This window comes from Girardinichthys multiradiatus, chromosome 5 (assembly GCF_021462225.1).
Source record: "Girardinichthys multiradiatus isolate DD_20200921_A chromosome 5, DD_fGirMul_XY1, whole genome shotgun sequence".
Taxonomy (NCBI): Eukaryota; Metazoa; Chordata; class Actinopteri; order Cyprinodontiformes; family Goodeidae; genus Girardinichthys; species Girardinichthys multiradiatus.
The window spans coordinates 7,195,489-7,212,515 of NC_061798.1; the positions used below are offsets into that span (position 1 = coordinate 7,195,489).

The 17,027-nt window shown below is 38.0% G+C and overlaps 1 long non-coding RNA gene across 1 annotated transcript; it reads right to left on the minus strand.

The window, feature by feature from the left end:
* Nucleotides 1-1,159: 1,159 nt before the first annotated feature.
* Nucleotides 1,160-14,741, minus strand: LOC124868096. The gene is made up of 4 exons (XR_007038239.1): nucleotides 14,546-14,741; nucleotides 11,512-11,589; nucleotides 1,787-1,835; nucleotides 1,160-1,642 (listed from the first exon to the last, which is right to left on the minus strand). It is a non-coding gene; the product is annotated as an uncharacterized LOC124868096 (long non-coding RNA).
* Nucleotides 14,742-17,027: the final 2,286 nt, after the last annotated feature.

Here is a 17,027-nt window from a genome sequence, read left to right on the forward strand (position 1 = left end):
ATGCAACAACTGCAACCCAAAAAACATCTCATGATAAATCATTTCTAAGCTTTTTCCACCTTTAAAATGACATGCATTCTCTTCAGCTAGCAAATGCAGTCAAAGACAAAAACAGTAATTTTGGAGACATGTCCTGTAGTCTGATTAAACCAAAATGAGTGTTTGGTCATAATAACCATCATCACAAAATCCTACCGACCTTTATGTAAACATTTGAATTTGAAAAAAAGTTAAGAAAAAAAAGTTTAGTTTCAATTAATGTCAGACAGTAAAGAAAAAGAAAATTACATCTCTGTGCATACAATCTATGTAAATATCTGTTTCAACTGTATTTTCAGTGTGGTTCTAAATAATAACACTGGAATATGATTTTTTTCTTGTACAAGAACATGCATACTTGCAACAAACAATGCCTGCAGGCGACTATTGTAAGATGCATGATAGATAACCTAAAAAAAGGGCAGGCTGTTGATGTCTAAATGCACAACATCTTTCCAGTGCAGTAAACAACCTAACTGTTAGCAGCTTTTTTCATGTCTGGTCTCTTGGTGTTTCTGTTACCCTTTTTTCCCATCCTTGATCTCAAAGTCTACCACAGAGATGATCAAATCTGCAGCACAGAGACAAGAGGACTGTGTATTAGAGTGACAATCAGTGCCCTCTCTTTCTGCATCTCTCTGTGGCCATTAGGAACCATAGCTCTGTCCCCCGTCATTAGATTAACTCCCATGGTCTGCCAGAGTGTTATTACCCGAGCTGCTCTGCTTTGCAGAGCGCATAGAAACCCCGCTCTCACCTAGTAATTTGAGTCAGACAGGCTGATCGGGGCTGGAGACAGCAGCGAGACGTGAGAGTGCTGCTGCTATCGGCAGATATTTGTGTCCTCCAACGCCTTGATTACACAAGCAGAGTGCATGCCTGGCAGAGCCAATGGTCCTGGGAACACATCATGCTCATTATTTTCCTGCCTCCTGCAAGTCGAGTTTTGATACACAGCTGTCCAGATGAAAAAGAGAGATACATGATAACAGATCTGCTAATAGGGAAGAAGCACGATACCCAGTCATGGTTCTGTCCCAGGGAAAGTTTCCCTTTCTCTACAAAATAACTCTGCAGATCATTACAAGAAAATTGTATTAAAATGAAACCCAGCATAACCTTGGAGTCATTTGTTTATTGAGGCCGAAAATAGATGGAAGGTGACTCAGCTCAAAAGAAATGGAAAACAGCATTAACTGCATAGGAACTCAATTGTTACTGTACACAATTTTGTCATTATTGGATGTGCATGAGAAACAATGTAAAGGGATAAATCTCCAGTGACACAACATAACAATCCAAGCATCATGCTTTAGAGCTGCAGAGAGCGGGGGAGTGGATTTCCCTTCAAATGAAGACGCAGCAGCCCGTGAATGGGCATCACACAAACACTTGTTTATTTCTGCATTGTACTTCTTAGGAGAGTTAAGTAAGGATGTCCGCACGACCAAGATGGCTTTCCCTTCCCTGATTTTAAAAAGAAGGTTTAATAGAGGAGATTGATTGTCTTCTCTCCAGATCAGCTTGTTGGCAGGGCGTGAAAGCTGCTGTGGCTCAGATGGTTCCACTTTTAGGGCACAGAGCATTGTTGTAGAGAAGCTTTCTGAGAAACAGAAGAGGATAAATCAGACTGACACTGCCCCACCACATTTACATAAAAAATACATTATTTGCAAACACTCTTGGCAAAGCAGAAGTACTCTTCAGATTTCCCATATCTCAAATATCCCATATATTATCAACTCACCTGTTATATTCCCACAGACCTGAGGACAGCCTGCATTTAAAACCCAGCTCTGTGAGCAGAGAGAGAAAGAGAGGGTGCCGGGGTGGGTGGAGGGATGGAAAGAGCCAAATGATGAATTTCATCATTTACAGACAAATGTTGCAGAGTGATTTTTTTTCCTGGCTGTTTTTGATCACAGCACACCCAATTCTGAGTAAACAGGACTAACTTTCAGTTTGGCTAATAAAATATTGAACAGGCTCAAAGATGCACTTAACCAGACCTCACCTAAAACACACAAGATATTTAGCAAAGACTAGATACTATGGTCAGCTCGGAAATAGTAAGGCACGGCAGCAATTTTTATTTCAGAGACATTGAATATACCATGTAGCTGTCTTCAGTTGCAATCATATTCATCCTCCCTGAAGCTTTTCACATGTTGTCATGTTATAATCAAATAATGCATTTCATGGGATTATGCAAATAGACCAACAAACAGCAGAGTATAACTGTGAAGTGGAAAGAGGTTTATAAATATAAATGGAAGAAGTATACTTTGCCTTTGTATTCAGCGCTCTTTTCTCTGATACCACTAATGAAAACCCAGTGGTGTTACTTGCCTTTGGTTTAATAGTAAACAACGTCTACCTGTGAATAGTAAAACTCCATCTGACCAGCTTCTCTATCTCAGCTGAAGAAAATCATGCCCAGAGCATGATGCAGCCACAACCATGAGTCAGTATGCAGGTGAAGTGCAGTGTTTTGCATGAATCCAGAAAGTTTCATTGTTGTTTCATCTAATCAGTGCACCATGTTCCATAAGATCGTTTAGTAGTTTATGGATGCTCTGTTTTTACATTAGAAGTAACATTACCCACAGTTCAGCAAGCTCAGCTATCTCGCTACCATGCTGTGGTTCGCATAACTAGTGGAAATACGCATTGGTGCTTGACAAAACACCAAAGTTCAAAGGTACGTGAATTGGTTCAAGAGCGAGAGTTCTTTTTGCGGAAAAACACTATTTGTCCCCTACATGATTTGTGACAAACTGCAACATGTACTATACTAGCAAACCCTACTATAAAGGCTAGACTTTTAGGCTGAACAAATATTAGTTGTCCTGTCAGCAAATTCTGCTATTTGAGCTGTGGATCTCTGCAGCTTCTCCATAATTACAAATAGGTTACAATGGGCTCTTCACTGCTTCTATGATTAATGGTCTACTATCCTGGTCCTTGTAGTCGGATTGTCATGTCTTGGTTGGTTTGCAGTTGAACCACAATCCCTCCATTTTTACATGATGGATTGAACAGAGCTCTGTGAAATGTTCAAAACTTGGATTATTGCTTTATAGCCTTCTCCTACTTAGAACCTCTCCACGGCACTCTTCCTGATCTCTCTGCTGTGTTCATTGGTCTTCATGATGTTTGTTCACTAATGTTCTCTAACAACCCGTTGAATTCTTAGATCTCTGTGTTAGGGCAAAATGCATCTGATTCCAAGGATTAGTGCTGTTTGTGTGACTCAGGTTGAGTACTTTACAACCCTCTAAAAGTTAGTGGTAACTGTGACATAGTGGAAAAGCAGACAGATAATCTTCGCCTCTGCTGTCTTTACATATCACAGGCAGCAATGGAACAAAATGTAAATTTTATTCTCTTGAGTGCATGACATTACTGATATTAGGATATTATTTCTTAATAATTTTTCTAATGGACAGATAAACTTTCAGGAAAGGGAAAAGCATTTTGTTGCTTTGTTATATTCAGCATATATCCCTGAAGTGTTTAGAATATTCCAACAGATATTGCTTAGCATTTAGATATGTTTGAACATAAAAATAGTATTTACATTAGATCTGTCTTCATTTTTTCTGTTTTACTTTGACAGTGTATCACAGCACACATTTAATAGGCTACATGCAATAATCGTCCAATCTGTTGCATTTTAACTGCCACTGGTTTTAACAATCTGTAGCTGTGCATTAAAAACATACACACCTCTAACTACTTTAGAAACAACATTCTGAGCCTGTTTTCCTTCGGGAATATTGGCCATGTCATTATAACTGTTTGCTTTTTAAACCAAACACTGAGTCAGAGTGGATAGAAGGTGCAATAAATTAGCAACTAATTAATCTATTATCACATGCAGTGATGTGGACATTTGTTTTTAGACAAAACATTCTCTAAATTATAATTACCATCACCAGAGGTTGCTGTTGGTTGTATTCTAAAATTTTTCATTCCCATCTGTAAACTCTGATATACTTCATGATATTTAAGAAACATTTGTCAGTTAACATATTGGTTGCCACTTACACAAATAGTTTGTAAGTAGTAGGCCTGAGTTCTCCTTCATTGGTTGTAACCACAGCATGCTGTGCATGATCACTGTTGTGAGACAGTTTTATTAGATAATTATCAAATCTTAATTTACTTATTAATTGGTGTTACAAAGGCAATCACAAAAATCTGTTTTGCTACTAAAAGAGGGCCATTCAGTGTTACGTACAGGCATTTGCTTTTTATCAATAATCACACAAAGATAACTTCTAATACAAAAGGCAATTTTCATTCAATTATGACTTCATTTATAAAAATGTAAAAAAGCTATCCAAACTAACCTGGTGTGATGTGAAAATTGCCCTACTTATTAGAAGCTGCGTTCAGTTTTACTTGCAACACCCAGACATAATAATACAAATCAGAATCAGCTATATTGTCAAGTTTGTACAGACAAACAAGGAATTTGACTCACTTTGCTCTCAGTGAAGATAATTTTTGATATATATCTCAAACCAAAAAGCAACCAAACTGCTGTACAGTTGAATAAAAAAATAGAAGCTAAAGGTAAGATAATAATAGCAATAAGTAATAAAATAAAAAGGCTGAGAATATAAGTATTAAAAACAGCAATAAAAGGTGTTGAAGAAACAAAGACTGGCCTAATGGCTGTGTTCTTTAGAATTAAAAGGCATTTTGAAAAGATTAGTTTTTTTTAAAGGAGATTTAAAATCATCTAAAGTTCAAGCAGACCTCACAGAGAGAGGAAGACTGTCCCAGAGCTTATAGGTGCTGTGGCTGTAAAAAAAACTTTGCCTCCCCTGGTCACAAGCCATGTCCTGTGAACAACTAAGAGCTTCTGGTCTTCAGATCTTAGAGATCTACTGGGGATGTGTAGATCTAAAAGCTCTTTAATGTAAGGAGGTGCCAGACCATCTAGAGATTTAAAAACTAAAAGCAAAATATTGAAAAGAAACAGGCAGCTAGTGGAGGGAATACAAAATCTGGGTGATATGTTCATGTCGTTGTGTCCCCGTTAGCAGACAGGCAGCTGAATGTTGGACCAGCTGAAGGTGGCGAGGAAGAAACTGGTCAATCCCACAATAGAGAGAGTTGCAGTAGTCCACTCTAGAAGCGATAAAAACATATTTAACCCTTTGAAGGGCATCATGGGGAAGATCATCTTTGACTTTACTAATAGGCCTCAGATAATAGAAGTTAGACTGGACTACTACGCTGACCTGTTTATTGAATTTAAAAGCAAGTTTAAAGGATCAAGGATCACCCCAAGATTCCTAACAGACACAGCCAGAATAGTCAAGTGACCCAACAGCACTACTGTATCCTTTCAGCAGGTCAGATTTACCAAATAACATGACCTCTGCTTTGGCAGATTTGAGAGCATGAAAGGAGCTTTATTTAAATAAAATAAAATAAAAAAGACTGTAATTTTTGGGATCCTCTTAAATTCTAATGGAAGATAAACCTGGATGTCAACAGCATAGAAATGGAATGACAAATTGTATTTCTGACAATTGGACCCCAGAGGGAGCAGGTACAAAGAGGATACAAAATGGAGCCTTGAGGTACTGTCAGGGTGTGACATTATGGACTTTGTGGTTTCTTGTGATGGTTTATTTTTGTCTAGATGTTTCTATTTTGGTTTTTGTATCACGTTTGTATAGTTCTCTTACTCCTAGTGTTTTGTTGTTTACTTTCCCCTAGCTCCTAGTTTCCTTTAGAGGTTGCTTTTCTATTATGGTTTTCTTATGATTGTGATTATTATTATATTTGTTATTATTCTAGTTCTCTTGTCCTTGTATTATTCTAGTCTCCCTGTATTCCTTTTATTCTTTAGTTTAATTTTTCATTTAATATCTTTGTGTTGTGTCTATGGTTAGGTATTTGTTCACTTTGCACTCCTCTTGTTTACTAGTTCATGATTATTCTAGTTTTCTTATGCCCTATTTGGTTATTTATCTTTGTCTATAGGTTTGCTTAGGTCTGTGTCTCTTTATTATCAATCAGTTACTTCGCCATGTTTTAATTTATGTATTAGTTTCACCTGCTCCCTCTGCCTTCCTGCTTCCTTGTCACACCTGTTCCCTGTTTCTTTGATTACCTGCCCATTTGTTATCCCTCAGTATATTAGTTGGTTTTGTGTTATTGTGTTTTACTGGTTCCTTCCATTCACTACCCTGTTCTCACCATGTTGATGTTCAGTTTGTGCTATGCTCTTGCTCAGAGTTTATGTAGGTTTTCAGCTCTACTCATGTCAAGTGCTGCTACAATTTATGCTACATTTTTGGAAGAACCTTTTGAATAAAAACAAAGCCATCCTTTCAACATGCTGCTGCCCAGCTCTTGTCTGCACTTTGGTCAGCCTCAAGCCCAGAATGTGACAGGTACCCCTTATTTAAGAGAAGCTACAGATTAAGACAACTGACCCAGTTGGGCAGAGAACCTTCCATTGGATAAATATGACTCAAACCATTCTTTGGCTGTGTCTTTAATACCAACAGACTGCTCTAGCCTTGAAAATAAAATGTAATGATCTGTGTCAAAAGCAGCAGTAAGATTAAGAAGAATTGAAACATCTGAATCACGAGAATCAGTAGTTAAAAGGTAGGTCATTGCACACCTTGAGAAGTGCAGTTTAATTGTTGACAAGACTTAAACCCTTACCAAAACTTCTCATGATCTGCAGGTGCTCTTGTAGCTAATTAAAACCCATCTCTAAAAGTTTAGAAAAAAAAAGGCAATTTGAATATCAGTATAAATTTGGAAAAAACAAATTGTTCTTTTTAAGAAAAGGGTGGACTGAAAGACACCTAAAAGCAGCTGGTACACAACCTAAAGAAAGATAGATCTTCACAAAGTTTTTAATTCAGGGACCTACAGGGTTAAAAACCTTTACATCAACAATCTGGGAGTAATACTGTCACCAGGACAATATGAAAGCCACAGCTTTTGGATTATATCTATATAAGCTGAGGATACAGGAGGGATAGCAGGGTCAAGGATGCAAGGTCAAGGTAAAAACCTGACAGCACAGACTTTATTAATAAAAATGTTAAAAACCTTTCACAAAGTGAAACAGAATGAGTCAGGCAAGAGGAATCACAAGGATTCAAAATGGAGAAAAAAGAATTAAGAGCAGGCTGATAGTCAAATAAATAAAATAAATATGAAGCCTGTCCTTTATCCACCTTCTCTTGGCACTCCAACAAGTGCATCTAAGCGCACACGTGTTTTCATTGAGCCACGGGTATGTAGATGCTTAGCAGTTTCGAATTAAAAGGAGCAATAAGTTCCAAAATACCCAAACAGACAAGCGTTGAAATAATCCAGGAGCTGATCAACATCCCAGTCCTTGTGACACTCCAGAGAGGGAAGCTCAGAGTCTGTAAAAGCAGCTGAAAACTGCAATGCAGCCTGTGCGTTGACAAGGTGACAGCTTCACATGGCATGACGTGGCACAGTCCTGGACAGGCTAGGCACTAAACAGAACAGATGTGTATAAATGGAGGATGACACAGGTGAAAACAGGGAGACTGATAGACATGGAGCAGGTGGACTGAATGCAGCTAATTATGGGCTGACTGTGGCAGGGAGTGGTACCTAAAACATGAATGAACTGAACAGAGATGCAATGATACAATCTAACCAAAGGAAATCTTACAGAAGTAACAGAACATAAACTACAAAGCGCCGTGAACAAAATACAAGACTAAGTAAGAAACTAAACTTAAGAAAATAACTAATAAAGCACCACCTGGAGAACATAAACGATCATGAGCAAGATCCAAAATAAAACTCAAAAACCTGCAAATCTTGAAAAATCATGAAATCATAAGTTAAAACCCAAGTCCAAGATGTGTCCTTTATCATGTGTGGGACAACTCACTAACTGAGTTAAATTAAAAGAACGGATCAAGTTTGAAAAGTCTTGGAAGTGGAAAGGCTGGAAAAGCTTCTCAACTGGAAGCTGCTGATGAGAAAAACAGGATCTGAACACTACAGCAACTCCTCCACCTTTACCTGAAGTCCAGTGGGAACTGAAGAAGCCGTAATCCAAAGAGAGAAGTTCAGAAAATCACCAGTTTAAAGCCACGTCTCTGTCAGGAACAAAAACCCAACTCCTGTGAAGTATTAAAGTCCATGCATCCATTTTCTATACCCGCTTTTTCATATAGGGTCACTGGGGAGCTGGTGTCTATCTCCAGAGGTCTAAGGGCGAAAGGCGGGGTATACCTTGGACAAGTCATCAGTCCTTCTGAGGGCAGCACAGAGCCACACAGGACAAACAACAATGCACACACCCCTTCAAGGGCAAATTAGAGAGACCAGTTAACCTGACAGACATGTTTTTGGACAGTGGGAGGAAGCTGGAGTTTTAATCCAGACCAAAACACCACCTTGCTTTCCCCATCTCCATGGACGCTTTCTCCACGGAATGCAGAAAGTTGTTCGATGCAGGTAAGCCAGTCAATTAGTAAGGAAATTAGGTAAAAACCGATGACAAATAAAGTCATCACATCTATCAGCATGGAAATGGTTACAAGACCATTTCGAGGGCTTTGGGACTCCAGTAGACCACAGTGAAAGTCATTATCCATAAATGCAGAAACATGGAACATTGGTGAATCTTCCGGGGAGGTCACAAAAACACAGAACATCATTAGCACTGCAGGCCTGACTTACCTCAGCTAAGATCAGTGTTTATAATTCAACAACAAGAAAGAGTCTGGGCAAAATGGCATCCATGGGAAACATCCAAGGCCAAAACTACTGCTGCCAAAAACGACACAACGACTCGTCTTACATTTGGCAAACATTCCAGGGACTGAAGATACAAAAGGGTTTCTTTTTGGATAGTGCTCCTCCTGTTATGGCTCAGGGAAATCTTGAGTTGCATTTCAGAAAAACAACAACATAATGACAAAAAATCCTTAAGAAGAATGTCCCACCACCAATTTGTAACCTTAGGCTCAAGCATACAGTCATGCAGCAGCACAATGACCCAAAGCTCAACAGAGATTCCCTCTGAGTGACTCAAAGAAATAAAAATAAATATTTTTTTGTAGCCTAGTCAAAGTCCAGACATAAATTCTATTGAGCTGCCATGGTATGAGTTTAATTAGGCACATGTTTGAAAACCCTTCAGTGTGGTTGATTAAAACAATTCTGCAAAGACCAGTTGGCTAAAAATGCTCCAGCTAGGTTGCCAGGTCAGTTTGGAAAGCTTTGCTCGCTTAATAAAAGAAAATGCTGTTTGTTTTTACTCAGGTTGTCTTTGTTTCTTGTCACACATTTTAGTGTGACAAGTGTTGGGCTGGGCTGCACGGTGGCGCAGTTGGTAGCACTGTCTCCTTGCAGCAAGAAGGTCCTTGGCTTGACTCCTGGCCGGGGGGTTTTCTGCATGGAGTTTGCATGTTCTCCCAGTGCATGCGTGGGTTCTCTCCGGGTACTCCAGCTTCCTCCCACAATCCAAAAACATGACTATTAGGTTAATTGGTCTCAACAAACTGCCCTTAGGTGTGAATGGGTGTGTGCATGGTTGTTCTCGCTCATAGACCACTGGAGATAGGCACCTGCTCCCCCATGACCTTGTACGGAAGAAACGGGTATAGAAATGGATGGATGGAAGTGTTGGACTGAGTAAAGATGAAACCCTGTTTTTTAATATTTTAAGCAAATGTTTTTCTTGGTTTGTTTGCCTTTGAGTCCTGAGCTCTGAAGTAACTAATTCAGGTACTTTGAGTAGTTCCTAAGGTAAAATAGTATTTGAGGCTCAACCTTCTAAATAACGAATAAGTAAGCATTAGCAGAAATAATCATTGTCTTTGTTCTGAGTGCAAATGGTTTACTGCTTAGAGACAGAAAGTGCAGCATTGATTGATTTTCTGCATGATTACCTACCCAGTACATAACAGACAGTCTAAATAAGTTTGTATTGACAGCACTGGGAAAGAAAAATGTAAAGCAACTGAATTCTTGTCATATTAAATGCAGACCACAGTGTGTTCATGTTGTTGTTTATAAACCCTCTTAGTCTGAGGGTTTGGCACCATAGTCTTCCTCCTGCATACGTGTATGGTTCCAAAACACCATTCATGTCAAAACTCTAGAGCTGCAACTAACGATGTTTTGGCTGATCGATTAATATTTTGACTTTTTTTTTGATTAATAATTGGATAGCAAAAGGTGCTTGATTGGATATTTTTTTTGAACCAGGTCAAGCTAAAGCTATGCCACTTGAGGAATTCTGAATAGAGCATATTTACTGACAAAGAAGGTTTTTCATCTTACATACATGTATTTATTTTTTGTACAATTTTAGCTTAATTAGTGCTCTGAGTGGGTTGTTCTTTCAGCAAATGGCATGTTTTAGAGTCTGTATACTCCAGTTAACAATTATTCGATAACTAAATTAGTTGACGATTATTTCATAATCAAATAATCACAATTTATCTGATTAATTGGTTCAGCCCTACAAGACTCCATACATATACATATACCTTTGGTTATGACAACATGCCATGTATAGTAATTTCCTTCTACTCCTGATAACATCAAAATGTGCAAAAGTTTGTGTAGTAGTTAGTGCAAAGAGAAAAAAAGAGTCAGATGGATAAGAATGATAGGTTGATGTCTGAAAACGCAGAGAAGCACCAGAGAAGACATTATGATTCCAGTGCCAGGAACTAATCTTAGGGTAAAGTTCCTGGCACTGGATCAGCATTTCAGGATTTTTCCTGTTGGAGACAGGTATTTAGAATATAAATTGTGCACACAATGATTAGCTTCCAGATAAAGAGACACATGGATAGATACTCTTAAAAAAGTTGAATCTCTAATTAGCCAATGATAATCTGAATATTCCTTTTCAATTCCCCTCACAATTCCATTTTTATTAATTTAATCAATGGTTCAGATTTATTAGCATGATTAGTAAAAAGGTTAAATTCTGATACTTTAGTTAACTAGACCCAACATAATCGTTGCGTTTCCAACTGACGTGTTAATATTGTGAGTCTGAGAACAAATATATACAATAAATGCTCCCTGACAAAGAGAATTTACCCTTTAAATAGATTTTGATAAAGTTTTGAGCCTGATAATAAAAAAATAGCTTATTAATGGCTACACATACATTAATAGTTCTCTTTATTCAACAGGATATGAAATAAAATATGGAAATACAAATATTTTTCAAAGCCCTATTTGCTTTTCAATTTTTATCCAGTAAAATTATTTAAATAAAATGTCACATTTTCCTGACTTTTCTGGACAGCTTAGGAACCCTGCAGTGTGCAAAGTCACAATAATAACCAAGTTGTGTCCCTAGATGACTAGCAGCCTTACAACTCAGTGCTGCTTAGACAAGTACCCTAACACAGAGTGCACTACTTAAATATTCAAGGGATCATCGAGATATCTGTATTAATGTGTTACCTGGTGACGAAGTTTCATTTATTACGATCTTGGCTCTGCACTGCAGGTGCCTCTTTTCCATCCAGATTTTTTGGGAAGCTTAAAAACAGAAGAAGATGAAGGGGTAAACCTGGTTAAAAAGACAACATGAAATGTCCACCAAGCTGATAGCTGTATAAGAGATGTAAAACATCCCTACAGTTTGCAGGATGTGGCATTGGTTTTCAGTAGCATGTTGATTTTTTCTAATTCTCCCTCAAGGTGGCTACAGTGACAGATAACTATTGTTGTGTTGCTTGATGTGTTGTGCATTTATGTCCTGAGAATCATTGTTTGAGGTAAACAGAACTTTTATTCTGAAATTTAGCCTGGATTGCATTTCCTGGGACTCAAGACAAATCCCACCCACTAAGAATGGACTTAAGAAACAAAGAAAACAATTATTTAACCTGGAGGTTAACTCTTAAGGCACAGAAATGACAGGTATTTTCTTCAAAGAAAACAAAGAAACATACTGAGGATAATCTCTGGACAAAGAAATGTTGGCTGTCGTACATTTTCCGTTCATGAGCAAAATGAGTTTGCAGAGATCCAAAGGTTTCTGGCGCAACCTCCCCAACTCTCAAGTTGCACGTAGAGGGACAATGATGTGGTGAGGTGAAGACTCCATCAACACTTCAAATACAGGAAAACAACTTTTTTTAACAGACCAGTGTGTTTCAGCTTGTGGCCTTCATTAGGGTCATTACAAAACACCAAACAGTTTGTGTTTATATAAGAGTATAATACAGAAAGAAATTCAAATGAACCTATCACACATTCACACATAAACAGCCTGACCAATCAGTTTTTCAAGGTGATGGTGTTTGCTGACTGATTAAACCAGGGCACAAATAGGTTTTGGGCTAAACCACTTCAGATTTAAAGGGGAAATCACCTCACATATCTAAAAGTAGTAGTTCATTCCCAAGGGTGCAATCATTTTCCCACCAGATAAAACCTTTGAAAATGATGAGAAAATCTACAAACTTTACTCCTCAACATTCTTGCCAAAAATACAAATCTGATTCTGGGAATTTCTAGATTAATTATGAAACATGTAATTACAAACAAGAACCCCTAGATGCACATTTCTCTCTGAAGCATTAATGATTTCTCTGGTTTGAATAATTGATTTCATTTTAGATCATTGTCATTTTTGAGTTAATTATTGCTTTATTGAATTTCTCATATCTAACAACACAAAACAGAGTGAGTATGATAAAAGACATTATGTTGTTCTTCTTATATGTTAAATAGAGCAGAACAACGCGTCAACAAGGCAACTATCAATGTGTTTTGCAGTGCAGTGCCTGGCACTGAAAGCCAATGAACATGTGAACCCAACATTAGCAATCTGAGTCTGCAATTCCTACTGCAGCTCCAGGCAAAAAAAAAAAAACATTTGTATTCAGTATTTGCCACCTTCTAGTAGGCTAAGAATAGCATCATGTTCTCCAAGACAAAACACACACTATGAGGCTTAATAACTTAGAAAATCCAAATCATTTCACAGAAATCAAGGCTGGTTTCACAACACACAGTCATCTTGGATCCAATTAAAGTCCTAAACTGGGGTGTTTTTTACCACCCATAATTGCTTTGTTGCTCCAAAGATGTAATGAGCTAAAGATCCAAGGTTAAACACTGCCCAGGAGGTGGGGAGTGGGGGGTTTACTGAGTATGTGACGTAAGACAAACTCTTAGAAAATGACTCATGCAGTTAACTCATCATGCTCTGACATAAACATGGATCTCCAGCTAAGACCACCTGAGGGTCACATCTGAAGCAACGGGTTCTAAAAAGCAAGGGCCCAACAGATCGCTTGATGAAAGTTAAACCATATTATAGTACAAATACATGACCTAAAGCTTTCAGTTTCTCTGTTTTCAAACTGGATAGAATGTTATATACACACTGAACAGACAAGTCAAATGCTTTCCACCTTAAAATACAAATTGTTTTCCCTTAGAAATGCCAGAGAATAACAAGGTTTATTTAAGAAAAAAAATTTTTTTGTCTCAAATGCTGAGAACACACATTCATCATATACACAGCAATACAACCATTGCCACTAATAATGCATTACACATGGTCTTAGCTCAATGTTTCAGGTGTAAATCACTGTGGATGAGTAAAATATACATAATTCCTCAAGGAATCCTTACACATGCTAAACTGGGTTAAAATGCTATGGCAGGATGGCTCACCCCCAGTGATGTGAAAAACTTGGCTACATCTTATAAAACACAAGCTTTAAGAAGCAGGGTCTTTCGTGGGGGGTGGAAGCAAGATCAAGGAAACAGAGAGAAATTGCCCAGGAATCAGAACAACAAAAAGGTGCAATGAAGAAAGAATGCCCCAGGAAATAATGCAACTTGTCCACACCAGAGGATTCAGCTCTCAAATATTATTTTTGCATTCTGAATAAAAAAACTATTTTTTTTATTTCTCTTGCTTTACTAAATGGGCAGCTTGATATTAATTTTAATGCACACATTTTGACAGTAAAATACCTTGAGCTGCATTGGTTTGTATGAATATGCTTTATGCTTTATAAATATAGACCTGTTTCCTTTTAGTCAAACAGGTGATTCGCAATTTGATTTCTTTTGTTTGTCTGTTTGTTTGTTTCTTATTATGTGTTGTTTTCAGGTTTCCATATTTATTATCAGCTTTCAGTAAAAGGGAAATATTTCCCATTAACCATGTATTACATATAGCACTAAGGTTTGAGGATTGCATGTGTTTTGCCCTGGTTGTGATTTCTATAAATATAGGTACATTTTCCTCTAAATGCATGCTCAATGCCTCATTTGAATGTGTTTAATCTGCATCAGCACAGAGAGAGATTCAATTTTCTTAGCATTCCAAACCTTCCTTTGTCTTGACTTTGTAAATTAGACAAAGATGCAAATTCCAGTTTGCAGGCATGTTGTGTGTGCAGAATATCAGATAAAGCATCAACTACGTTAAAGATCATGGATGGAGGAAAAAACAACAGCAGCAACTTACGTTTTGCCTCGGTTGAAGAGGTGTTGGCGCAGCAAAAAGGCCAAAGTGGAGAGAACCATGATAGTGGTGCACATGGTTCTCCCACAAACCCACAACCCTTCTGCAGTCAAAAAGACAGCACGTTCAACACCAACCATCCATGGTGCAAACAATCACAACTGCAGAGAGGACATTTGTTCCTGTCAGCAGGTGTTTGTCTTCCCCTGTGCCCTGATTCATGGATCAGGAGCACTGGAGGATTAGCCTGTGGCAGATTATACAAGATGTAATGCAACCTAAGCTATATTGTGGTGTGTGAGCATTCATCATTCATGGTTTACATGTTCATTGCCAAGTCTCTAATCAACATCATAACCTATATGCTTGCACCTCATTACATTAAGGAGTCACCTGCTGCTCTGGTCTGTGTGCAGCACAATCAACCCATACATTCACCTTGTTTGTGTCAGTCATCCTGATTTCCTGTGTTACAGAAGTTCTTCTTCTGACAAGGATTCTTAGAATTTTTTGAAAGATGCGGTGCATTAAAACTGTGTGAATCCTGCAGCAAGAGGTAGTGCAGAAAGGTGCTACTTTGTGTTGGTCTATCATGTATTGAAAATCCTAATAGAATACATTGTAGTTTTAGGCTTTGATGTAATGTTCAAAGGGCATGAATACTTTTAAAAGACCCTTTATGTCTACACACCCACTGCACATTTGTCCATGAAAGGCTGTCTTAACACTTTATTGATGCAGGGAGTCAAGCACCTAAACTAAACCCTTTTATTTGGTGAGTTGAGAATATATGACTTAGGCACAGGGGAGAAACAAAAAATGTTGTAAATGACTGGGAAATGTACTTAGCTTGTCTTCTGCGAATTGTTTTTGGATCCACATCACACAGATCATCAAAAGCATATTTTGGTAAGACACCAAACATCTCTTGGCAGACTAATTTCGATGTGTTTCATGCAGGAACAAAAATACATTCTGTTGACTAGGTGACATGATATTTAAGGTGTAGCAAAAGCAACAATCTGCAGAGCACCAGATTGCTCCTGTTTCCCATATTTATTGTCTGTCTTTTATTATTTTCACAATGTTACTCAGTAAACTATTTAGAATATCTATCACTTTGTTACACTTTCAGATCCAGTGTGATGACCTCCATAAAAAGGAGAAAACACCCTGACAGCATAATCAGGATGGCTCCATGACACAGACGGGCTGTAAATCCTGACATAAACCCAAACACATCAAATCTTTAGCCTACTTATTACCCATTTTGTTTGACTGGGGTTGTATTTCTTCTGGGCAGCAAGACGTGGATTTTCTGAAATCAGTTAGTCAGTGCCTCTGTTCTGGTGCATGCACAGCACACAGATAGACATTCAGATGGAGGGCTTCAGGAAATGTCAAGTTGCAGCGATGTGGCTGTGCATCTCATCTGCAGGTTTAGTACAAACTCATGCTCCATAATTGGAAAAATCTCCAATTATTCAAACTTTGTGTCAATGGAGAGCAGTAGACACTAATCGATTCCTGAAAAATAGGGTTTCAGACAAAGATAACCTGAGTAAAAACAAAAAGCAGTTTTCAAACAATAATTTCATCTATTAACAATAAAAAACAACATAAACCATCTTGGCCATATGTGAAAAAGTGAAACATAAAATAGGCAAAAAGATCTCAGAAACAACACATCATGCCCCGATTCTACAGAAATTCAAAATCAGATTAGAAACAAAGTCACTGAAATCTCGAAGTCTGAAATTGGTTACTCCAGCAACCCACAGTTAGAGCGAATATCCACAAATGGAGAAAACATGAAACCAAATTAATACAAGAGCTCATCAAAAACGTATATAGAAATATCACAAAAGAACCCAAAACAACATCTAAAGCACAACAGGCTTCACTTGCCTCGGGTAAGGTCAGTGTTAATAATTAAACCTTAAGTTAGAAACTGAGCAAAAACGGCCGAAACCACTGTGGACCAAAAAAGAATACAGTGGTACATTTCACAACACCCAAAATCATCTTGATGACCAAGCCTTATGAGTACGTTTCTGTGGACTGACAAGGCAAAATGGATGTCAGCAAAAAAACATCATGTCTACAGTCAAACACGGTGGTGGAAGTGTGATGGTCTGAGGTTTCTTAGCTTTATGATCCTGGTGGCTTGCTATAATTGATGCAACCATTATGTCTGCTTTCTACCAAAGAATCCTAGGATATGTCGGGCTATCAACGCTTGACCTTAAAGTCAAGCGCACTTGGTTTATGCAGCAGTACAATGATCAGAAGTTCACCCACAGGTCCACCTCTGAATGGCCCAAAATAAACCAAGATTCTGGAGTGGCCTAGTCAAAATCTTAACTTAAATCAGATTTAGGTGCTTTGACCTGACCTCAAATAGACCATTCAGGCTGGAAATATTTCTATTGTTACTGAATTTAAACAATTCTTCAAAGATTACTGTGCTTAAATTCCCAGACAG